Source organism: Rhinatrema bivittatum, chromosome 3, assembly GCF_901001135.1.
Source record: "Rhinatrema bivittatum chromosome 3, aRhiBiv1.1, whole genome shotgun sequence".
In the NCBI taxonomy this organism is placed as follows: domain Eukaryota; kingdom Metazoa; phylum Chordata; class Amphibia; order Gymnophiona; family Rhinatrematidae; genus Rhinatrema; species Rhinatrema bivittatum.
In genome coordinates, this window is record NC_042617.1 from 544482159 (window position 1) to 544508177 (window position 26019).

Below are 26019 nucleotides of genomic sequence, written 5' to 3' on the forward strand. Positions count from 1 at the left end.
CAGTCTCAACCAAGGGGACGTGCAAGATCACAATGTCCACAAAAACAACAGCAAGGCCCCAATCAAAAACCACTACAGAATTTTTTAATATGGCTCAGCCACAGCTATTGTTTATTTATTTTATTTATTTAAATTCTTTTCTATACCGTCGCTAAGTTATATACTATCGCAATGGTTTACATGTAGACACATAAATTTAATGTAGATGGATGTGTACTATAGTACATTCTAACAGGTGCTACAAAAGGTTCAGTTACAATAAATTGTTAAAGACAATCAATTATTTAGTGAAGTAGGTCATGACCAAGTGTGCCTGTAAGGTACGGTTCACGGGTAAAAATCATATTTATAGTGTTTACAATTACGTTTAGAGGTAGAATTCATAGATTATTAAAATGCACATTCTTAGAATAGTGCTGTGTGCTGGTGTTCTTCTGCCTATTCCTGTATATTTTCATTCTCCAGTCTCTTTATAAAATGCTTGTTTAAAAATCCATGTTTTTAAACTTTTCTTAAAGGTTTTGAGATCTCTTTGCAATCTGATCTCTAGAGGCATTGTGTTCCAAAGTGTGGGGCCTGATAAAGATAAGGCCCTTTCTCTCACTTGAGTTAGTCTCGCTGTTTTTACTGAGGGAATGGTTGCTTTATTTTCCGATTGAAGGTTTCTGTGTGGGACGTGCACTCACAATGCTATGTTTAGCCAGTCCAATTTTTCATCATGTATTAGTTTATGTATGGTACATAGGGCTTTGTATTTAATTCTGTGTTCAATAGGTAGCCAATGTAATTCTGCCAGGGTTTCGGTTATATGGTCCCTCCTCCTTTTTCTGGTTAGTATTCTAGCTGCTGTGTTTTGAAGTATTTGAAGTGGCCTTAATGTTGAATTCGGGAGTCCTAGTAAAAGGGCTTTACAGTAGTCCGTGCTGGAGAAAACTAGTGCTTGAAGTACTGTTATGAAATCAGTTAGTGTTAGCAGTGGTTTTAGTTTTCTGAGTACCATGAGTTTTGCATAGCCTTCTTTTACTTTTAGCGATATGTGCTGTTTTAGATTGATTTCTGGGTCCATTATTATTCCAAGGTTTCGTACTTTTTCTGCTAGTTCAATTTTCTGGTTGTCTTTGAGGATTATTGGAGTTTGGATGATTTCAATATTTTTCCGTTCTAAGTGTAGAAATTCTGTTTTTTCAATATTAATCACAAGTTCCATTTGGTTTAGCAGTTGTATTATAATGTCTAGGTACATGTTAGCTAGGTTTATTGTTTTCTCTAGTGTGTCCTCGATTGGTAAGATTAGTTGAATATCGTCTGCATAAATGTAATGTATGATTCCTAGACCTGCTAGCAGATGACATAAGGGCAGCATGTATATGTTAAAGAGTGTTGCAGACAGGGCTGATCCCTGCGGTACTCCTGTTTCGAGATTGACTTTTTCTGAAAATACGTTGTTGATCTGAACTTGAAAGAACCTATTATTTACATATGAACTAAACCAGTTTATTGTTTTGCTGTGTAATCTGATTTCTTCTAGTCTTTTTAGTAGTGTCGAAGGTTGTTGATAAGTCTAGCATTATTAGAATGTAATGTTTACCACTATCAAACCCTCTTAGAATGTTATCTGTTAGCGAGAGAAGTAGTGTCTCAGTGCTGTAGTGCTTTCAAAATCCATGTTGAGATGGATATAATATGTTATTATTATCTAGGTGTTCAGCTAGCTGTTTCTGTACTGTTTTTTCTATTAGTTTAGCAATAGGCAGCAGAGTATGTTCTTTTTAACAGGCCTGGATCTCCATGACATCAGATCGTTAGGTTCTCAGTGTGGTACAGAATGGATATAGACCGAATTTCAAGATAATTCCGCCGGTGCCCCACCTTGCACCATCTTTCCGGGATCAAACAGTCAATATGCTTCTCCAGCAGGAAGTTCAGCCGCTACTCCAAGTGCTACCTCGACAACTGCACAATTGAAGATTATATTCCCAATACTTCCTGATTCCAAAGAAGAACGGAAGTCTCCAGTCCATCTTGGACCTGTGTGCCCTCAATAAATTCATTTTGAGAGAGAAATTCAAGATGACATCTCTCAAAACCATTCTTCCATATCTGCAACCCAACAACTGGACGTGTTCTTTATATCTCAAGGATGCATATTCCTACATCCCGATGAATCCATTTTCCTGGCGTTCCCTTTGCTTTCAAGTGAACGTTGAACACTACCAGTAAAAGATGCTTTCGTTTGGCTTGTCATCAGCACTCAGAGTGTTCACAAAATGCCTAGCCATAGCTGTGGCCCACCTACTTAGGAAAGGGATAAAAGTTTTTCTCTATCTAGACAATTGGCTTCAAGGCTCCTCAAAATCCAAAATGCTCTGCTCACACCTAACGCAGACCCTAACCTGCTTAGAGAATCTAAGATTCATAATCAACTATGAGAAGTCCAGTCTACATCCCACTCAAGTCCTTCAGTTTATAGTGATAAACATGAAACTCTATAAGGCTTTCTTTCCATCAGAAAGAATCCAAACTTTCCGCAAACTGGCTTACATTTTACGGAATCTGTCTCATCCCCCAACTCGTCAAATATGCACCATTGCTGGTCACATAGTGGTGGCTATATATGTTGTTCCACACACCTGCCTTCACTTGTAATGGCTACAATGGGGACTCAAGGCACAGTAGTCTCAGCATGACAACCCAATTTTGCTAAAGGTCGTCATGACTCAGTCAATGATCTCGGACATAGACTGGTAGCTATTTCCCTGGGTTCTAGAATCAGAAGCACCATTTCATACCCTGGCACATGAGATTGTCATGACAACAGACACATCCAGAAAGGGATGTACTACACCTGAAAACACAAGGAGTTTGGTCTCCACAGGAGATAACTCTTCAAATCAACCGTTTGGAATTAAGAGTTGTAAGGAACGCCATCTACATCTTCTCTCATCTGCTAATGGGCAAGAGGGTGATGATCTACAGACAACCAGGTGGCCATGTTTTACTTAAACAAAGAAAGCAGGTCGGTTCCAGGATACTTTGCAAGGAATCAGTACTTATCCTGGAGTGGGCGTTAGACCACTTCATGCAGTTGCAGGTGAATTACCTTCCAGGCATCAAGAACACAGAGGCTGACAGGCTTAAAAGAATTTTTCATCCCCATGAGTGGGCTTTGGATCAGGAAGTGGCGAACAGAATGTTCAAGAGGTGGGGAATACCCTGCATGGACTTCTTTGTAACAGAGTCCAACACAAAGCTGCAAAGGTTTTGCTTTCTGTACCCAAGCAGACACAGGGTTGCTCAGGATGCATTTCTGATTCCCTGGATGGGAGACCTGTTTTATGCATACCCACCAAAACCTTTAATAGGTTGTGTGCTCCAAAAATTCATCACATAAGAATCAGATCTCATACTCATTGCAACAGCATGGCCCAGACAACCGTGATATGCCTATCTCATACAACTCTTGACTCAACCACCAATCTCCTTGGGAAACAAAGCAGACCTGCTGTCACAGGAAGAAGGCACACTCCTTCATCTGCTACAATCCTCTCTATATCTGATGGCTTGGAGGTTGAAAGGGAGGTGTTGGATCATCTTCCTCTCCCTACTGAAATTCAGGATATTATAATATCCACTAGGAAACCATCCACAAGAAAGAATTATGCCAGCAAGTGGCATAGATACCTTCACTGGTGTGCAACAGTGGACCCTTTCAGATGTTCCCCAGAACAATTGCTGCAATATCTGCATTGTTAAACTCCTCTGGCCTTGCAGTGCCATCCATCAGCGTGCATGTTAGCACCGCCGGCCACGGCAAGCCGCGACCGGGGCCAGGTGTCATGGCCGCCGGTCATGGCGGTCCGTGGCTTAGACCGGGCCGGCGGGTGCAAGGGAAATAGTACCTGGGGCTTCGGGAGTCGGTCGGGGCTCCTGCGGGGCCGGCTGCCCTTCTGCCTCTCTCCTGCGGCCGCTGCCGCGTCTGTTTGGGCCGGCTGGCTCCTCGGGGTTTGGCTCCACCCCCATCACTTCCTCTAGGGCCACGCGTGCGGCTGAAGACTGTTCTTCAGAAACTCCGCCTCCAAACATCCTGTATTTAAGGCAAGGTCTGGTTCTCAAGGTAGTTAGGAAACACAATAATGATGAGAGATTTCAATTACCCCATTATTGATGGGTAAAGGTCTCATTGGGACATGCTAAGGAAGTAAAGCTTCTGGATGCTTTAGATGACTACATCAAAGAGCAGATGGTCCTGAAACCAACAAGAGGGGGACTACTTTAGATCTAATCCTCACTGCAATGAAGGATCTGTGTGAGAGGTAACATTGGTGGGTTACTTGGCAATAGTGATCATAATGTAATAAAATTTAACATAATCACTGAAGTGAGGATATTAAGGAAAACTACTGTGGTAGCATTTAATTTTAAATGAGGAGACAATGTTAAAATGAGGAAATCAGTTAGCAAAATAATAAATGAATAATATATAACATTTCAAATTTTGCCCTATGTGTTCGTCTTGAGTAGACTGCAAGCTCTACTGAGCAAGAACTCTTATGTGTTTTTGTACGGTGCTTCATGTGTCAACTAGCGCTATAGAAGTGATAAGTAATAATTGTAATAGAAAAAACCTAAAAGGAATGACTACAAAGGTTAAAAGCTTGCAAGCAGCGTGGGTGCTTTTTAAAAACAAAAGGCAGAATATAAATACATAAATCTTGGAAGCCTAGACTAGATGTATTCCATGTATTATATAAAGTTAGAAAGAAAAAAAAACTAGTTAGTATCACTAAATGGTGAGGTGAGTTATTAAAACCAAAAGGATATCTTTCAAAAACTGGAAATCAGATCCAAAAGAAGAAAATAGGAAACAGCATAAGCACTAACAAGTTAGATGAAAAACAATAAGGCCAACCAATAGAGAATTTGAAAAGAAACTTTCCAGAGTGGCATAAACCCAAAATAAACATTTTTCAAGTATATTTATTTATTTTTATATACCGATGTTTTATTTTACATATCACAGCAGTTTACAAACAACTGGATGGTGCTGGAAACCAGGTGTTTCCTTGTCTAATACAAGGATCGTTTATAACAGCAAAGATAAGTATATAAATAGATAAAAAGTTTAACAAATAGTCAAGGAAGTGTTTCCTTTTGTCTAATAATGGAAATGTTTATAACAGAAGTCTAATAACGGGAACGTTATAACAGTAAATAGATAAAAAGTTAAACAAACAGTCAGGGTGTAGTTATTATGTAGTACGTTATAACAGTAAATAGATAAAAAGTTAAAAAAAAAACAGTCAAGGTGTAGTTATTAGGGATGTGAATCATGTGATCGATCGTCTTAACGATCGATTTTGGCTGGGGGTAGGGAAATCTGATCGTCATGGTTTTTTTTGTTAAAAAAATCGTAAAAAATCGTAAATTGGGGGAGGGCGGGAAACCGGCACACCAAAACAACCCTAAAACCCACCCCGACCCTTTAAAACAAATCCCCCACCCTCCCGAACCCCCCCAAAATGTTTTAAATTACCTGGGGTCCAGTGGGGGGGTCCCGGCGCGATTTCCCGCTCTCGGGCCACGGCTGCGTTAATAGAAATGGCGCCGGTGGCCCTTTGCCCTTACCATATGACAGGGCAAAGGTAGTGCCGTCGCCATTTTGGTTCCTGTCACCCGACGTCACAAGTGCAGGAGATCGCTCCCGGACCCCCGCTGGACCCCCAGGGACTTTTGGCCAGCTTGGGGGGGCCTCCTGACCCCCACAAGACTTGCCAAAAGTCCAGCGGGGGTCCGGGAGCGACCCCCTGCACTCGGGCCGTATTGCCAATATTCAAAATGGCGCCGGCACTACTTTTGCCCTCACTATGTCATACGGCACGTGAGGGCAAAAGTAGGGCCGGCGCCATTTTGAATATTGGCAATACGGCCCGCGTGCAGGAGGTTGTATGACATAGTGAGGGCAAAAGTCACGTATGACAGTGAGGGCAAAAGTAGCGCCGGCGCCATTTTGAATATTGGCAACACGGCCCGAGTGCAGGAGGTCGCTCCCGGACCCCGGGACTGCCGGTCACTATGGCCCCCATGAGCAATACACCAGCTGAGGTCCCTGGTGGTTTTTGGGATCAGCTCCGAATAGAAGGCATCCCACCGGGGCTACCTCATGCCACCGAGCTCTCCCCGCCAAGGCGTGTCAATTCGGGCGGCAATCCTGCATGGTGCACCAGATAGGCAGCTTCCAAGTTTGTACAACAGGTGTGGACATTGTTAAAAAATACCATCTTAGAACTGCAGTCCAGATGAATTTGACGCATTAAAAAAGGTGGACGTTCCAAACAATTGTCAGTATGATTAAAAGGTGAGGTGAAAGAGGGCTATTTTAGCCAAAAAATCTTCCTTGAAAAACAGGAAGAAGCATCCATCTGAAAAGAATAGGGAAAAGCATAAGCATTGGCAAGTAAAATGTAAAACACTGGAAAGACAGGCTAAAAGAGAATTTGAAAAGAAGCTGGTCGTAGAGGCAAAAATCCAGAATAAAAACTTTAAAAAATATATCCAAAACAGGAAGTCTGCAAGGGAATCTTTTGGACCATTAGATGATTAAGGGGTAAAAGGAGCACTTAGGGAAGATAAGGCTATGGCACAAAGATTAAACAAATTCTGTACTTTGATGTTTACTGAGGAGATGTTGGGGAGATACCTGTTCCAGAGATGGTTTTCAAGGGTGACGATTCAATGAACTGACCCAAATCATGGTGAACCTGAAAGATGTAGTAAGCCAGTTTGACAAACTGAAGACTGGCAAATCACCTGGATCGGATGGTATACATCCCAGGGTTCTGAAGGAACTAAAAAATGACATGCTATCATTAAAATCATATGTTGTACCTGAAGACTGGAAGTTGGGCAATGTAACTCCAATATTTAAAAAGGGCTCCAGAGGTGATCTGGGAAACTATAGACTGATGAGTCTGACTTCAGTGGTGGGAAAAATCATGTAAACTATTATAAAGAATAAAATCACAGAACATGATTTAATGGGAAACAGCCAGTATGGATTTACCCAAATTTGCTACATTTTTTTTTGAAGGGGTGAGTAAACATGTGGATAAAGGTGAACCGATGCAAATGTAACCCCAATATTTAAAAAGGGCTCCAGGGGCGATCCGGGAAACTACAGACCGGTTAGCCTGACTTCAGTGCCAGGAAAAATAGTGGAAAGTGTTCTAAACATCAAAATCACAGAACATATAGAAAGACATGGTTTAATGGAACAAAGTCAGCATGGCTTTACCCAGGGCAAGTCTTGCCTCACAACTCTGCTTCACTTTTTTGAAGGAGTTAATAAACATGTGGATAAAGGTGAACCGGTAGATATAGTATACTTGGATTTTCAGAAGGCGTTTGACAAAGTTCCTCATGAGAGGCTTCTAGGAAAAGTAAAAAGTCATGGGATAGGTGGCGATGTCCTTTCGTGGATTGCAAACTGGCTAAAAGACAGGAAACAGAGAGTAGGATTAAATGGGCAATTTTCTCAGTGGAAGGGAGTGGACAGTGGAGTGCCTCAGGGATCTGTATTGGGACCCTTACTGTTCAATATATTTATAAATGATCTGGAAAGAAATACGACGAGTGAGATAATCAAATTTGCAGATGACACAAAATTGTTCAGAGTAGTTAAATCACAAGCAGATTGTGACAAATTGCAGGAAGACCTTGTGAGACTGGAAAATTGGGCATCCAAATGGCAGATGAAATTTAATGTGGATAAATGCAAGGTGATGCATATAGGGAAAAATAACCCATGCTATAATTACACGATGTTGGGTTCCATATTAGGTGCTACAACCCAAGAAAGAGATCTAGGTGTCATAGTGGATAACACATTGAAATCGTCGGTTCAGTGTGCTGCGGCAGTCAAAAAAGCAAACAGAATGTTGGGAATTATTAGAAAAGGAATGATGAATAAAACGGAAAATGTCATAATGCCTCTGTATCGCTCCATGGTGAGACCGCACCTTGAATACTGTGTACAATTCTGGTCGCCGCATCTCAAAAAAGATATAATTGCGATGGAGAAGGTACAGAGAAGGGCTACCAAAATGATAAGGGGAATGGAACAACTCCCCTATGAGGAAAGACTAAAGAGGTTAGGACTTTTCAGCTTGGAGAAGAGACGACTGAGGGGGGATATGATAGAGGTGTTTAAAATCATGAGAGGTCTAGAACGGGTAGATGTGAATCGGTTATTTACTCTTTCGGATAGTAGAAAGACTAGGGGACACTCCATGAAGTTAGCATGGGGCACATATAAAACTAATTGGAGAAAGTTCTTTTTTACTCAATGCACAATTAAACTCTGGAATTTGTTGCCAGAGAATGTGGTTCGTGCAGTTAGTATAGCTGTGTTTAAAAAAGGATTGGATAAGTTCTTGGAGGAGAAGTCCATTACCTGCTATTAAGTTCACTTAGAGAATAGCCACTGCCATTAGCAATGGTTACATGGAATAGACTTAGTTTTTGGGTACTTGCCAGGTTCTTATGGCCTGGATTGGCAACTGTTGGAAACAGGATGCTGGGCTTGATGGACCCTTGGTCTGACCCAGTATGGCATTTTCTTATGTTCTTATGTATTTGGATTTTCAGAAGGCGTTTGACAAAGACCTTCATGAGAGGCTTCTAAGAAAACTAGGAAAGGAGATGTCCATTTGTGGATTGCAAACTGGTTAAAAGTAAGGAAACAGAGATTAGGATTAAATGGTCTGTTTTCACAGTGAAAAAATGTAAGCCGTGGAGTACCTCAAGGATCTGTACTTGGACCAGTGCTTTTTAATATAGTTATAAATGATCAGAAAAGTAGATGAGTGAGGTGAGCAAATCTGCAGACAACACAAAATTATTCAGAGTAGTTAAATCACAAGTGGATTGTGATAAATTGCAGGAGGACCTTGCGAGACTGGAAGATTGGGTGTCCATATGGCAGATGAAATATAATGTGGACAAGTGCAAGGTGATGCATAGAGGGAAAAAAAACCATGCTGTAGCTACATGATGTTAGGTTCCAGTTTAGGAGTTACCACCCAGGAAAAGTATCTGGGCATCATAGTTGATATTACATTGAAATCCTTGGCTCTGTGTGCTGTCAAAAAAGCAAACAATGTTAGGAATTATTAGGAAAGGAATGGCAAACTGAGGATGTCATAATGCTTTTGTATCGCTCAATGGTCAGTCCGCACCTTGAATACTGTGTACAATTTTAGTTGCCGCATCTCAAAAAAGTTATAGCTGCATTGGAGAAAGTACAAAGAATGGCAAGCAAAATTATAAAGGGCATGGAACTGCTCCCCTGTTAGGAAAGGCTAACTGTTCTGCTTTGAGATGAGACAGCTGAAGGGGATTATGATAGAGGTCTACAAAATCTTGAAAGTGTTGCGCCCGATCGCAGACAGCTGCGACCTCTGCTGCTCACCTCTCTTTTCCCTGCACCGATTCTCAAAGCCATGGCGGCCTCAGCCTGCAAACGCCACCTTCCTCGGCATTCCCGGGATGGTGTGGGCAATCCCGTCTGCCATCTTGAATCGGTGATTACCTAGGGCACGCACACGCACGCCAAGCCCTCTCTTATTCACGTCATGGCGGGAACATCGGGGGCGTCCCCTCCGCATGACATCACCCGCCATTGTATTTAATCCATCCAGCCTATGCTTCCTACGAGTAAGCAAGGACTTCCTTCCTGCTTATTCCACTCTTCGTGGAGACGCTTACTTCGCTACTCTGAACTCGTTCCTGAACTCCTGGACTTAGAACGCCTTTGGTACCCGCTCCTTGGGGGCCTTGTTATGTTCTGGCTATCTGCTCCTCGGAGGGCCTTCCTGCCTGGAGATTCCAACTATCCTTGTTCGGGATCCTCTCTAGTTCAGCCTTGTGAGTACTTTGCTCGTTTCTACCATCCTGCTGAAGGAACCGCCGGTGTACCCTGTGTCTCTGGCCACTACCGTGCTCATCTCAGCTACCTTTAAAAACACTATGGAGTGAATACCGTCATTCTACCTTGCTCTGCTGACCTCCTGCACCTCTCTGAACTACTACTTACAGATTCCAGGCGTACCCCGCGCTGCGGACCAGTACTGGATCTACCCTGAGAGGTTTGTCATCAGGAGAAAAGAGTTCCTGGCATACTCCGCTCTGCAGGCCACTACCAGGGATATCATCATTGAGCAACCCTACTACTCTGGACTGTGTCTTAACTTCACTTGGTGGGTATTAACCATGTTCCAGTCTAATAAAGTCTCTTTCTTCTGTGTCTGTCTCAGCTGAGGCCAAGCCTATCCTAGTGAGTCCCCACAGGGCTCCTCCCTGTGGGTGGAGGCAGCTCTCACTAGGATCCAGGGTCCACAACCATACCGGATAATAACAGAAAGGACTTGAATGGATAAATGTGAAATGATTATTTACTCTTGCGGATAATACAAGAACTAGGGGGCACTCCATGAAGTTAGTAAGTAGCACATTTAAAACAAATCAGAGACTTCTTTTTCATTAAATGCATAATAAAGCTGTGGAATTTGTTGCCCGAGGATGGGGTTAAGGCAGCTAGTGTAGCTGAGGTTAAAAAAGGTGTGGATAAGTTCCTAGAGGTGAAGTCTATAAACTGCTATTAGTCAATAGCAACTGCTTGTTGCCGGCATTAGTAGCATAGAATCTACTCGATTGGCCACTGTTATAGATAGGATATTGGGCTTGTTGGACCCTTGGTCAGACCTAGTATGGCATATCTTATGTTCTCTTTTGCTGGCGGAGGTGGGAACTTCACGGGTGTGACATCAATGCGTCGCCCTAGTGTAAATGCGTTAAAGGGGCTCACAACATGAGACCCTTTCTTAATGCCTCAGATTTGGCATGTCTAGTGTACGACACAGTTGTCAGTGTGGATTAATGGACGTTAAATGCTGGCCGTGGTAATCACATACGAGCAGCCTTGATCACTGAAACAGTGGATAAGAAAAAAAACCTTGCTGATCACTGGTTATGTTACTCGCTGATTGCATTTTATGTTAACGATAATGGTTATGCTACAATCAGATGGTGCTTCCAGTTAACTGTACACATTATACACTGGCGACGCTGGGCACAGGATGGGTATTTTTTGAACGTGGTGTTTCTGTGGGAGTCTCTATAAGAGCTGCGCTGTCTAGTATGGGGTGATCGGGTTTGACACCGGCTCAGGTCTCTGCACTTCCGGACTAGCACATAGCACCGCGCCTATTTGTCCGAGCGACACACGGAGCCGTCCCCTGTTCCGACCTGTAACAGCACCACCACCACATCTCCGCCGTTCCTTCTCCGCTCCCGGCTATCACTCTGACTATCTGACTTCCGCTCTCTCTGCCCACGCCACCGGAAACGGCGCGCAATGCCCGCCAGGACTCGTAGTCTTAGCCACATGCTTCCAAGGCAGGAGGGCGCGCTGGGAACATTACTGAGAACTACAAGTCCCAGAAGTGTTTACGCTGAAGCGGACTGAGAGCAGTGGGCGGGAAATAAACACACAGTACTTCAAGCACTCACCTCATTTCCCAGCCTGGTATCTTTGCGCATGCATAAGGGTGGCTGCGCGAGGCATAGCCGCTATCCGCGCATTCCCTTGGCAACCAGCTGGCGTGCTATATGCGCATGGGCGGAAGTTGTTTTACTCTCTGAACTCTGGCTACCGGTGTTGTGGTAGGGGCCCTGGATACCGAGCGATTGATTCGGCGTACTGGGTAACCGAGGAAAGCGGGAGGCTGGTACCTGCGACGGCCCCTGAGGCAGACAAGCAGTAGAGCGGAGCCGGCGGTTGGTGAGTTTTTGGGCATCAGGGGAACGGGCTCTACCTCAATCTCACTGAATGCCGGGAGCCTTGGGCTGGTCCCTCCCCGTGCGTCCGGCGGTATCAAGGCTCTGAAGGATGGGATACCCCGGGGGGCTGGGGCTGCTGGTCTCTTGCGTCCCGTGACGGTCGCAGCCTCGGACAGCTCGCCTAAAGTTCGTGGCCTGCCACAAGTGTACGGGGTGCCTGATAAGGTTAGAGGCAGAGCGAGTAAACGAAATCCAAATCCGTGCAGAACGGTGCCAACCCCCTGTCATCAAGCGACGCGATTAGATACAGAGGGGCCGATGTAATAAGACCCACGCAAAACAGGCGCTCCTTATGTGCGCGCCACTTCCGCGGGATGTAAAAAATTAATGCGAGTAGTTGAGCATGGTACAGGGCTATTTAATAAGTGACCGCATCCATGCTCAAAACCGCCGATAATCCGTGCATAAAAGCGAGCGAACGAGTCTCCCAATTAAGTGGAAGTATGACCCTACAAAGTATTTTTAATATTTCAAATAACTGTGCTGCAGGACACATGCAAATATTTTCAAGGGTGATTAATTCAGAACAATCTTACTGCTCTTCTGGCCGTGTATCTGCCCACCCAGGGAAGTGCCTACCTCTGATGCCGTGAAATGCTGGCCACTCAGAAGCTGAGATAATGCGTTTAGCCAGATGATTATCAGGCCGCCCCTGCTCTGTTTATGGCAGAAAAATCTGCACGATCTGGTGCCCAAAAAGGTGCCTAGCTACCATTGCTGCTTGGGGGCGACCAGGTAAGCGCCTAGCTCAGCTTTCGGGCGGCAATGATAGCTGGGTGCCCGACGTCATGCATTCGCAATCCAGTAAAGCACCTAGCCTTTCTGGGTGCCTTGCTACTGCTGCTGCTTGGGCGCTGAGTTAGGTGCTTGGTTGTGAAACTATATGTTCCGATGCCCAGAAAAGCACCTAGCTAAGCTGGCCACTTGGACGCCAAGATGGGCGCTCAGCTAGATGGTTTTCAGGATGCTCAGATGCCGATATAGCCCCCCCCAGTTGGTGCCGATACTTAACTCATGCCCTGATTATAGCGGTAAAAAAAAATCCACATTAAAAAAAACCAGCACTAGCGCGGCTCCCTGCATTGCCTATGATTAGCTAATCGCCTCCTTTGCATGCTGTTAGCATGCATTCGCCCAGGAAAAACCGTGGGTCAACATCCCCATACAAAAGCACTTAATGCCCGTGGTAACTTCAGTGCACCTTATTACATCGGCCCCCGCGGTAATGGGTCCCATGTGCCAGGGTGCAGCGCTTTGCCTTCTTAGAGGCTGAATATTCTCGATGTTGGCAGGCACGTATTTGACTACAAACCACATCTGTGAACTTGAACCAAAGGTGGTTGAAAGAGCTGATTACTGGCTTTAAGAGAAGATACCTGAGCCATGTATTTTTCAACAGGTTTGTTCCTTGTATCCTCGGTTTCTTGTAGTTTATTCACTCGAATTGTAGGTGTTTTCTTAAGGCTTACCATATTTTCTGTGTTTTTGAATGAATTCATGACTTAGAACATAACACTTATTATGAATTTTTTATCGTTCCATGTGAAAATCACTGGATCACTATGATTTATAGCGTTGCCAGTCACAATAATTTCTGATACCATGTATCACAAATTGATTACAGCAATATCATAACAGCAGTATCATTCACAATGATTAGTGACTAGATAAAGGGGAACAACATGTATTGACTGTTAATAGAAGGGTAGTACTCAGGTTAGAAATGAAGGGGATAGTAAAAGTTTTGCAAATTAGATTAATAGTTTTCATGAGGGTCATTTTGAAGGGGGTTATTTATATAAAATGGGTTTGAGATGTCAGGCAGATTGTTTTGTTAACCTGTTTGATTATATAATCTCTTATTTTGGAATAGCCAAGTTTTCAGGTCTTGTTTGAATTTCTTTTTGTCTATTGTAGTTCTTAGCTCTTCTGGCATAAAGTTCCATAGTTCAGGACTCACTATAGATAGCGCTCTTTCTCTTTTTTGCATCAAGTGGGAGGTTTGTATTGTTGGGATAGAGAGGAGACCTTTATTTTGTGATCTCAGAGTTCATTGTGGTTTGTGTTTAAGTGATACCCCAAATAGGTCATTTTAATGTTATTGAAAATGATCATTAATGTTGTTGTATTCTAGATTGTATTGGTAGGCAGTGTTAGTGCTTTTAAAATTTGGATTGATTGTGATCGTATTTTCTTGCACCGGATAGAGAAGGTCTTGCTGCTGCATTTTGCAGGAATTGTATTGGTTTTATGTGACAAGTCAGAAGACCAAGGAGTAGGGAACTGCAGTGGTCAAGAATCAAGAATATTAGTCAGGCCGATACAGTAAAGTCAGCGGGAGAGCGGGTGAACACCTGCTCTCCCGGCGCGTGCACTGGCCACTTGCCAGTGTGCGCGATTCAGTATTTAAATTAGGCCCGGCGGTAAAAACGGGCAAAAGGAGGCGCTAGGGACACTAGCGTGTCCCTAGCGCCTCCTTTTTGACAGGAGCGGCGGCTGTCAGCGGGTTTGACAGCCGATGCTCAATTTTGCCGGTGTCTGTTCTTGAGCCCGCTGACAGCCACGAGCTCGGAAACCGGACGCCGGCAAAATTGAGTGTCCGGTTTTCGGCCGACAGCCGTGGGCCGAATTCAAATGTTTTTTTTTTTAACTTTTTTTACTCTTCGGGACCTCCGACTTAATATCGCCATGATATTAAGTCGGAGGGTGCACAGAAAAGAAGTTTTTACTGCTTTTCTGTGCGCTTTCCTGGTGCCGGAAGAAATTAGCGCCTACCTTTGGGTAGGCGCTAATTTCTGAAAGTAAAATGTGCGGCTTGGCTGCACATTTTACTTTCTGAATCGCGCGCGAATACCTAATAGGGCCATCAACATGCATTTGCATGTTGAGGGCGCTATTAGGTTCGGCGGGTTGGATATCCATTTTCCGCCCCTTGCTAAATAAGGGGTAAGGGAAAACGCGCGTCCAATGACAGGCTGACAGTGCGCACCGTCGGCGCGCACTGTAATGTATCGGCCTGAGTGTTTGTAAAACAGTTCTGAGGTCTGTGGTAGTTAAGGTTTCAAGTGGCTCAGTAGCTGCAGCTTGCTGTAGCCACAATAACCTTTCATTTATATGTTTTTGTCCCGTTGTACTCCTAAGTCTCTTACTTGCGTCAATGGATTGATTTGCCAATTTCCCAAATCTATTGCGGGTGGTATTTTTTGGGGGGGTTTTGGCTTAGCCATATAATTTCTGGGTTTTTATTTTGGTATTTGGTGTGAGTTTAAGTTGTGATAGCTTTTCGTTTATCATTGTCATATATTCTGCGATTAAGGATGCGGTGTTTTCTATTGATTTTGTCAGGAATATAGAATTGTAGGTCATCTGCATAGGGGAAGAAGTTTGGTCCCAGGTCAATGAGAACTTTGCATAGTGGTAGTATGTAGATGTTGAATAGTGTAGTCAATAGAGATGATCCCTGTGGCACTCCAGTGTTACATTGGAAGGTGTCAAAAATCTGGTCACCAAATTTTACTTGGTATGTTCTCTTGTCTAGGAAGGATGTGAACCATTTTAATACTGTTCTATCTATCCCAATGTTTTTCATTTGATGGCACAGCAGTTCATGGTCTACCGTGTCAAATGTTGCTTTAAGATCGATGAGTACTAGGCAGTATGATTTGCCAGTGTCGAATCCTTGCAGTTAGGTCAGTTAATGAAAATAGAAGGGTGTCTGAATGTTTTTTCCGGAAACCAAATTAATTTGGATATAGAATTTCATGATCATCTAAATGCTCCTCTAGTTGGTTGAGAACTGTTGTTTTTTTTTTTTTTTTCTAGTATTTTTGCTAGGAACGACAGATTTGATATCTATCAATAGTTAACCTAGTCATCAATTCTCCTGTCTCTCTTTTTTTTTTTTTTTTAAATGTTGGTTTTATGACTGTTTGTTTTAATCCTTTAGGTATCTGGCTTTCTGTTAGTGATAGATTGATTAGGTTTGTGGTTGGTGTAGTTATTTGGTTTATTTGTTTCAGGGAGTTGGCTGGAATCGGGTTATTTGGATGCATTGAAGGTTTTAATTTGTTGATTCTACTTATCTCCAGTTTTGATACTCTTTCAAAGGATTACCATTTTATTTGTATGTGTTTCTTCTGTAGTACTTATTGTATCATTGGTTGTCCTCTGTGGGTAGTTTGTGTCGAGTTGTTTTTTTTCAGTTTGTTTGTTTTTTTTTCTTTTAAGGCAGCTGCATATTCGTTGCATGATTCTTTGGATAGGTTAGTGTTCTTTGACTTATTTGAAGTGGATCTCTAATTAGATTTTTCACTGCTTCGAATACGAGAATTGAATTGAATTGAATATAACCCCGTGGATTTGTTTTGCATAGTATTCTTTCTTAGCTTTGTTGGTAAGGGTGTGCTGTTGAGAGTGGTAAGCTTTGTATTTTTTTGTAGATTCATTTGATGGGTGCTTTCTCCATTCTTGTTCTTGTTTTCTTAGATTTTGTTTTGCCTTTCTTAGGTCTTCATTATACCAGGGGTTCTTCTTGTTGTTAACTTGTTTCTTGTTGGTTGTTTTTATCTGTAGTGGGCTGTTTGCCTCTGCAATTTCATTGATTATTCTTTCCCAAGAGTTGAAAGCTTTGTTGCAGTTGGTTAAATCAAGGTCATTAATCGTGTTTTCTAGTTCATTTGATATCTCATTTTTAATTTTCTTTCTTTATGAGAAGGTGGTTCAGATTTTTGTTTAGTTTGATTCTTGAAGGTTAGATCTGCTTTGATTAATTGATCTGACCATGGTATTATTTTGTGTTTAGTTTTAATCTGGCAGTTATTTGCGTTAGCAAAATTTAGATCAAAAGTAGGACTTGCTTTGTGGGTTGCTTTAGTGACGTGTTGAGTCCATCCTAGGACTTCCATTGCTTCAAGGAACATATCGCAAGTGGATGATCTGGGTTGTCCATCTGTAGATTGAAATCACCTAAGATAATTGTAGTTTCAGATGTGAGAAACACTTTGACAAACAGTTCTATAATTGGTGAGCTGTCTTTGATAAGCTGGCCAGGTGGGCAATATACTAGTCCTATGTTGATTTATTTCAGTTTTAGGATGGCTATTTTGTAGGGAGGGTGAATTTTGATTTTATTTAATACTAACACTTGCCATACTGGTTAGACTAATGGTCCATCAAGCCCAATATTGTTTCCAACAGTGGACAATCCAGGTCACGAGTACCTGGCAGGATCCCAAGGAGTAGATAAATTCAAAGCTGCTTATCACAAGAATATGCAGTGGATTTCTTCAACTCCATCTTAATAATGGTTAATGGTCTTTTCCTTTAGAAACTCGAACAAGCCTTTTTTTAAAATATAGCTAAACTAATAGCTTTCACCACATCCTCCAGCAACATATTTTCTCTTATTAGTTTTAAAGGTTTTCCAAGTAACTTCAATGTGTGTCTTTGTACTTTTCAAAAGAGTAAACTAATTAATGTTTACTCTTTCCATTCCACTCGTTATTTTATAGACTTATATTTTCCCTCAACCCTCTGGAGAGTCCTTTAGCTTTTCCTCATAGGGAATTGTTCCATCCCCTTATCATTTTGGTTGCCCATCTCTGAACCATTTCTAATTCTGTTATATCTTTTTTGAGATGTGATGACCAGAACATCACACAATATTCAAGATGAGGTCACACCATGGAGTGATACAGAGACATTATGATATTCTGTTTTAGTCTCCATTTCTTTCTTAATTCCTAGCATTCTGTTTGCTTTCTTGGCTATTGCTGCACACTGAGCAGAAGATTTCAATGTATTTTCAATGATGTCACCTAGCTCCTTTTCCTAATGTGGAACCTTGCAATATGCAGCTATAATTTGGGCTATTCTTTCCTAAGGCCCGGTTTTTAAAAGGTCTACGCGTGCTGAGCCTATTTTAAAAAGGCCTGGCCACGCGCATAAAACCCCGGGACACGCGTATGTCCTGGGGCTTCGGAAAAGGGGAGGGTGGTGTCAGAGGCTCCCGGCACAGTGGCCATTTGCCGCTGTGCTGGGGCATCGTGTGCCAGCAGGCTGCCGGCGCGCGCTGCGCCTGCCTGGAGGCAGGAGCAAAAGGTAAGATAAAGGTCAGGGGGGTTTAGGATAGGGAGCGGCCTGGTAGAAAACTGGGGAAGACCGCGGGCATTGGCATGCACAAGTTGCACTAATGTGCACCCCTTGCACTCGCCGACCCCCGATTTTATAACATGCACGCACCGATGCACCTGAATCTGAAAGACTCCGTGTTGGTTTTAACTTGATCTATAATTACAGGAATCCAACACAATTTGTTGATCCAGTTTTTGTCTGTTTGGAGCATTTTTTAAAATAAAATATGTAAATGCTGTATAATTTCTTATGTTTTCTAGAGATACATCATATAACTGTAAGAATATTATCTTGTACAAATTATAGGGGACAATTGTTCATGGTCTCCTCTAATATTTATGTTTGGTATATAATGTTCTATATGTTTAATGGTGCTGCACTGAAAACACAATTTTGGTTTATAATCCAAACCTCTGCCCCAAAATTGGGTATTGTCACAAATTAGAGTTTGAGGGATTGTAATCCCATATCGCAATAATATGCTCAAAGGAAACTGGGGGGAAAGATGCCACAATTCTGACTTATTTTTTTCTCTGGTTTTCTTGGATTAGATTATCATGATCTGATAAAACCAGTTTATGTAATTCTTGGGTGAAGTTTCTTGTGACGTGGCACAAGTTTGAAACTTGTAGGCAATAGTATCAATCGCTAAGGCTTCAATCCTAGCTACAGTTTGTATGTCTTTCATATATGTTCATAATTATCCTTAAAAAAAACATACAAAATTCTCTCTAAGGTACATATTACATTCACTCACTTCATGCTTGAATCAGAGCAGGGCATTCTGGCTACATTCAAGGAGTTTCCTTTGATATTTTAAATATCAATAGAGAGATTTGTTTTGGGATGTTATTTATTTTTAAACTTATAACCTGCCCATCTACAGTTCTGGGCAATGCATGGATTAACATACATAACACAATAAAATCAGGTATAAATAAGAAAATAGACAAATAGTTGATTATTTTTTTAATCTCAAAATTAATAAATTCAATTACATTATACTCAACTAAGTGCAAGAATGAATAGGCCGCAGTCTGGTCTTCCCTGCATACCTTCACAAGGCATTATCGTCTGGAAGTTAGGGATCTGGACCAAGCGCTTTTCAGGGAGAGCGTCTTGCAAGCAGGTCTTTCCGGTTCTTGCCTGGTGTAATGTGGCTTTGGTACATCCCACTGGTCTGGACTGATCGGGAAAGGAAAATTGTTTCTTACCTGCTAATTATCGTTCCTGTAATACCACAGATCAGTCTAGGATCCCGCCCGGGTGCTACTACCGAAAGACTGATATACCTAATGCTTAGCTGCTGTACATAGGGAATCTGTCAGAATGATTCTATATCATATTTTGTTTTTTGTTATGAACCGTGGTTCAAACCTGATTTTTAGGTATTGGGGTCTTTGTTTTGGACCCTTGAGGGAGTTTTTTTCTTGTTTGCCCTTGTTTCGGGAATTAGATGTTTTTTTGTCAATTAGACTTTGCTTGGGTACCGATAATACTGCTGAGCTGCAGGTGGCACACTTGGGACACCAGTGCCTCGAAGCTTTGCTCTCTGACTCCATCTGCTGGTGGGAGTGCATAACCCACTGGTCTGGACTGATCTGTGGTATTACAGAAACAAAAATTAGCTGGTAAGAACAAATTTTCCTTTGCTCTCCCTATGATTTCAATGAGTCCATTGACTATAGTGACTTATAGAAATCATTCTGTTTCAAACCTATTTCATTGGCAGGACCCCCACGAACGAAAAAAATTTGGCCTCTATTTATTTTGTTTTTCTGGGGTTTTTTTTTGGTTTTAAACTAATCCACTTCTCTATCCCATAGTTTAAATGCCTAATGATGTATGACTGGAATTTCTCACTTAGTATCTTCTTTCTTGCCACTTTCAAATGTGGGCCATCTTTATTGTATAGCATTTTACTGCTCCATACACAACCCCAGCCTGAAATGTTTCAAAATCCACTCTCTTTACACCATGTTTTCAGCCATGTATTGAAATTTTCTGTCTGGCTTATCCTTTAGTTTCCCTTTCCATGAACAGGTAATATTTAAGAAAAGCCAATATTCTTTACCATGGGTTTAATCTCCAGAGAGATTAAAGAGACTGGAAATCTTTTTGAACTGTTTGGATACTGTTTCTAGCAAAGTCGTTGTCCCCAGAAGGATGATAACATTGACATTATAGTCTTTACTTTCTTCCATAATTGCACTGACTACTTGGTTTGCATTTCTTTTTTTTTTTTTTTTTTATAATTTATATTTTATTGCATTTTCTAATCATTATGACAAAAACTGTCAATACGAAATACGGTAATCCATTGTTAACAGAAATAAAGTCAAGTAAATATATAACATTTTATTTATTTATTTATTATTTTTATATACCGACATTCATCTCAATTGAGATATCACACTGGTTTACATTCAGGTATTGTAGGTATTTCTCTATCCCCAGAGGGCTTACAATCTAAGTTTTTGTACCTGAGGCAATGTAGGGTAAAGTGACTTGCCCAAGGTCACAAGGTGCAACAGCGGGACTTGAACCTTGGTCTCCTGGTTCATAGTCCAAATACAATTATACCATAGATACAGGAAATAAATTTACATAAGTAAATGGTTTTAAACAATGGATATCCTATTTACCATGTAATATTGCAATATACTTCTTTATTCTGAGTAATGTACCTACAAGTAAGGAAAGCTTTGCACTCTTCTATCTATTTAACAGCTAGGAGATTGGCTTGTATTGCCCGCAATTAGTTTTTTTGACTCTAAGAACCTTTTTAGATCTTCCGGTTCATAATATATGTATCTCTGATTATCAAACCTAGTTATACATTTTGATGAATATCGGACAGCCATCTATACTCCTATTTGCTCTGCTACATTTTTCATAACCAGAAACTCCTTTCTTCTACGCTGAGTTGATTTTGCTATATCTGGATAAATCCATATTTGATATTCAGAAAATTTAACTAGCCTATTTCAAAGGAATAGTCTTAGGACTGTATCCCTGTCAGAGGGGAAAACAAACTTAACGAAGACTGTTCCTATCTTTTCCACAATAGGATCAGATGAAGTCTCCAATAATTCTGAAACATTTAAAGGAGATGTTTGTTCCTCAGTTACAGAACTTGATACAATATAATAAATTTTTGCAATAGGAGGGAAGGCGTCTGATGGTATTTTTTATATTTCCTTTAAATATTTCTTAAACTGATCCTGTAAAGTTGAATATCTTAACAAAAGAACATTTACTGTTCTTAGATTTAAATGTCTGTATTCGTTCTCTAATCTTTCTAAATTTCTAGCTTGGATCATCTCCCCTTGTATTATATTTGCTTGTACTTTCTGTACTTGAGAGACCTTCTGTTCTAATTCTACCAACTGTTTTGCTTTTCTAGATTTTCTTCTGACCTCAGTACTCGTTTATTCATCTCCAATGTTACATTAGTTAATTTAGGTATAGCTTTTTCTAAAGTGATAATCGCAGTCCATACAGAGTCCAACGTAATTATTGCTGGTTTCTCCAGTTTCTTCATGGGGGTAATATTTACCAATTCTATTTCCTCCTTATCCAGATTCTCCATTTGTAACTTAAGAATTTCTTCTGTTTCTCTCTTAGAAGATTTCTCTTCCAAGTCTTTATTCAAATCCCTTTTCTCTTATCCCCAGGGAAGATGGACTTTTTATTACATTTGTATTAAGTGTTTCTTTTTCCACCAATACTTCAGTCCTTTGTGATTGAAATTGAGAAGGAGTAGCTGGTGCTCCCGGGCTGAGTGACAATGGTGAGGCAGGTAATGCCATACTAAGCTCAATTTCTGGAATTACAGCGCCTCCCTCGGGAGGTTTTTCAAGTGCAGGGCTGAAAAAAACTCTCAATTTTCCCTTGTAAGGATTCTGCTGTTTCCCCTTCTGTTTAGTATGTGGCATATTTAATGCCAAATATGAAAAATAAGTTCCAACTATTTATATGAGAGAAATCAGCAATTTCAAATTTAAATCAATGTATACTGCAAAGGCTGGAGGGTCAGGAGAGAATTAATTTAGCTTACATTTACTTACTTGGGGATGAGGAGATTGGAATCAAGAGTAATACAATTTCTGGACAAAGCCGTGTGCCCCTTAGGTGCGCGCAGCTTGGGCGACGCGCGCGGCCCGCTTTTAAAGAGCCTCACGATGACGTCACTCCCGGAAGTTGAAAGCCTCTGTCGGGGCAAGATCTTCTCTGCCCCCGGTTCCAGTGATAGTAGTAAATTCCAAGAATTACAGGTAGTAATAAATGTTCCTCTCTCCTTCCCCCTCCTTGGTATGCATTTCTACCAGCTGAATATCCTGGTAGGCATTTAATTATTGTGTCTCGATACTTTTACCTGCACTGAGGGAATGATGGGGCAATAATCAATATACATTTATCCGCATAACTTTCAAGTTATCTTGGTTACTTATCTGGATAAAAAGTATCTGCATACATTGGGGGCATTCAGGGAACATTCCTGGGTAGTGTTCATGTATCCAAATAACTTATCTGGCTAACACTGATATTTGGAGTTAGATGAATAAGTTATTCTAACGAATCTAGATGGCACTAATAGGGTTAAAATTATCCAGAGACATGTTTCCAGATAACTTTACCTTAATGGCTGCATTCAAATAATATAGCTGGTTAAGTGGCAAGCCAACAGTAAATTAAAAAACTAGTAGGCCTGCTGGCCTGGTTCTCTACTCCCCTCATTGTGCTCAGTCTCCTACAATATACCAAGAACTTATAGGCCTATCGCCCAAAAAGCCTCCCTTCCCCCTCTAAATTGACTAAATATAATTCAAATGTGGGCCCTTCCTGAAGTCCATGTTCCCCCTCCCCTGTAAGACCAACCCAAAACCTCCTGCCCCACCTGGAACCTCCCAAATCTCTTACCGCTGTTAGGAGCTGGGTACAAGCATCCATCTCCAGGCTGGTCTAGCATTGCTTAGATATAGAAACCCTTGTACCATAAGCTACAAAGTTTCCTGAGAGTATTATTCTGAGAGGAATGTTGGTAGCTTATGCTGCCAGCATTGCTGTCAAAACAACTCTGGATACCCAGCTCTGCAGTAAGGGATTTGGGGGAGGGGGAGCTTAAGGAGGGAACTAGATTGAAATTGTATTTAGAGAATTTGGGTGGGGAATCGGTAAGAGGTGGATTTTTGGGCCTATGGGCCCGCTATGTTTATGAAATATTTTGAGAGGACTTAGGGGATTGGGCTCAATGTCCAATGTTTGTTACATTGGGTTAAAGGGGTTTGGAGGATTGAGCTAGCATGTTTGCTATGTTATGTTATTTATAATGTTGGTTGCCACTTATCTGGATATATTATTTGAATATAGCCAGTTAAGGTAAAGTTATCTGGGAAGTTTGAAACCTAACTAGCGTTTATTCAAACAAAGCCGTTTAGGTTTCAAAGTTATTTGGATGCGTATACTCGGATGACTTTATTCAAGGTTATTCAGCAGGACGTTTATCTTATTTAATATCCCCGATAAGTTATCTGGCAAACTTTAGCTCGATAAGTTATGGTTTTTTTTTTTTTTTTTTTTTTTTAATATTTGCGAACATATGAATGGGTGACCATTTAAATAGTTAATATGGCTCTCCGAAAAAAAAAAAAAAAAAAAAAGAGAGAAAACAACCAACACTTTCTACTGGGATTTTGCTATTCATATTTTACTGGATGAAGTGATATGTACACATGAATGTCTGTATACAAAAAAAACAATAAAAAAATTTTGATTTTTTTTTTTTTTTTTCAATTGGAGGACTAAAAAATTAAGAATATAAGAAGTTGCCATACTGGGTCAGATTGAGGATCCATCAAGTCCAGCATTCTGTTTCCAACAGTGGCTAATCCAGGATGCAAGTACCCAAACATTAAATAGATCCTATGCTACTAATATCGGTAAAAAGCAGTGGCTATAAGTCAATTTGACTAATAGCAATTTATGGATTTCTCCTCCAGGAACTTGTCCAGACCTTTTTTTAAACCCAGCTATTCTGACTGCCTTAGCCACATCCTCTGACACAGAATTCCAGAGCCTAATTATGCATTGATTGAAAAAGAATTCTCTCCGATTTTGTTTTAAATGTTTTACTTGCAAACTTCATGTAATTTCCCCTAGTCCTTCTATTATCTGAAAGAATAAACAACCGATTCACATTTACCCTTTCTAGTTCTCTCATAATTTTGTAGGTCTCCTTCATATCCCTTTTCAGTCATTTCTTCTCCATGATGAACAGTCCTAACCTCTTCAGCATTTCCATCCCATTTATCATTTTGGTTGCCCTTCTCTGCATCTTTTTTGAGATGCGGTGACCAAAATTGAACACAGTACTCAAGGTGCGGACTCACCATGGAGTGATACAGAGGCTTTATGACATTCTCCATTTTATTCACCATTCCCTTCCTAATAATTCCAAAAATTCTGTTTGCTTTTTTGATCGCCACAGTACACTGAGCTGACAATTTCAATGTATTACCCACTATGACACCTAGATCTATTTCCTGGGTGGTAACTTCTAACATGAAACCTAATATGTAATTACAGCGTAGATTATTTTTCCCTATATGTATCTCCTTGTACTTGTCCACATTAAATTTCATCTGCCATTTGCACGCCAATCCTCTAGTCTCCCAAATTCCTCCTTCAGTTTATCACAATCTGTGATTTAACTGCTATGAATAATTTTCTGTTATCTGCAAATTCGATCATCTCACTCATTGTTCTCCTTTCCACATAATTTATAAACATATTAAAAAGCACTGACCAAGGGAAGCCAGGGTTCACATCCCACTGCTGCTCCTTATCACCTTGAACAAGTCACTTCACCCTCCATGGCTTCAGGAACAAACTAAGACCTAGATTTATCATTTTGCTATAAATATAGCAAAAATAGCACCCACGATTAAAAAAAAAAAAAAAAAAAAAAAAAGCAGGCATGGTTAGGGTAATGTTTGAGATACTGCATCAGTATTTTACCACTTTTTGGGCAAGAGAGAGAGAGACTTTTTTTTTTTTTTTTTAAATAAGACTCTCTAAACTATACCACTGTAAGAGGGGCAACTAGTATCTCGGGGTGAGGTTTTGGTGGGCACATTTACATGCACAGTCAGAGATGCAAACAGCACAGTACACATCAGTGAAGATTTGATGCATCAAGCTAGATCTAGAGTACAATGTACAAATCTCATCTTTGTATACCTTTCATCACACCAAATTATATAAAATCTTCACTGATGCTGTGCTGTTCATACCTTTGACTGTGCATGTAAAAGTGGCCCCCAAAACCTAGGCCACCACCAAAACCTCACCCTGAGTTACTAGTTGCCCCTCTTACAGTGGTATAAAAAGTTGACTAATATGTGTGCCTCCCCAGAGGCGCTCTTTTTCTCTCTCTCTTGATTTTTAGTGCAAATCCAGTTTAGGGCATAACGCACACCATAAAGCCTAGAAAAAAGATATAGTTATTTCTGGCATTAAAACCCGTCATCACGTGCGTTATGCTATCGCATGCAATGCCAACCACCCCTCATTTTAATTTACTCCGCCCTAAGTTTGCCCAAACTCCTCCCATTTGGGAAACATTTTACAATTTGCATATGCATCTTGCAATACGTTATTTATTGCGGGCGTTATCGTGGGCGATAATGCCCTAACATGATTTGATAAATGACTCTTAGATTTTGAGGCCTCTTGGGACAGGGAAATACTTATCGTACCTGAATGTAATTTTGCTTTGAAATTGATCAAAGGCAGTATATATATCAGAGAGAAAAAGATCCTGAGGCACTCCTCTGTTTACCTGTCTGTACTGAGAAACCTGACCATTTAATCTTACTCTCTGTTTCCTGTCTTTTAACCAGTTTGCAATCCACAAAAGTACATTGACTCCTACCCCATGACTTTTTAACTTTCTTAGAAACCTCTCATGAGGGATTTTGTCAAATGCCT

The 26019-nt window shown here is 41.1% G+C and overlaps 1 protein-coding gene across 3 annotated transcripts in view; it reads left to right on the top strand.

The window, feature by feature from the left end:
* The first annotated feature begins 11571 nt into the window (after positions 1-11571).
* TBC1D32 (TBC1 domain family member 32) overlaps positions 11572-26019 on the top strand; it is a 661976-nt gene continuing 647528 nt past the window's right edge. For all 3 annotated transcript variants that reach the window (XM_029596414.1, XM_029596412.1, XM_029596413.1), the window contains exon 1: positions 11572-11836. The gene's annotated coding sequence lies outside the window, so the exon portion shown is untranslated. The remainder of the gene's footprint in view (positions 11837-26019) is intronic.